The sequence below is a fragment of the Aedes aegypti genome, chromosome 3 (assembly GCF_002204515.2).
Source record: "Aedes aegypti strain LVP_AGWG chromosome 3, AaegL5.0 Primary Assembly, whole genome shotgun sequence".
Classification (NCBI taxonomy): Eukaryota; Metazoa; Arthropoda; class Insecta; order Diptera; family Culicidae; genus Aedes; species Aedes aegypti.
In genome coordinates this window covers 105,715,090-105,715,476 of record NC_035109.1, presented here as the reverse complement: position 1 = coordinate 105,715,476, position 387 = coordinate 105,715,090, and positions in this window count along the sequence as shown.

The window sequence follows — 387 nt, the reverse complement described above, 5'->3', positions numbered from 1 at the left end:
TAAATCAAAATTTTTATAGATACAGGTGCCAATAAGAACCTTTTGAGACCAGGCATTTTAAATAATAAATCCAAAATAAAAAAGCACTCAATCCAAAAATGTGAGAGTTACGTTTAAAATATCCACAAAAGAAATAGTTAAATTACTCGGTCCTGACTTCCCAGAATTAACTTGATTTCCATCCATCATTCGACGGACTGATTGGCTCTGAAATCCTTTCCAGTTATAAAGACAAAATCAATTATGAGAAAAAAAACTATCGTCTTCCAGGGTGTCCATTCAAAATCAGTTTTCCCGGATTTTTCCCGGGTGTCCAAGAAATTAAAAAACAGATAGCAAAAAAATCCTGCGTTTTGATATTTTTTTCTTTTTTTTTATACGATGTGG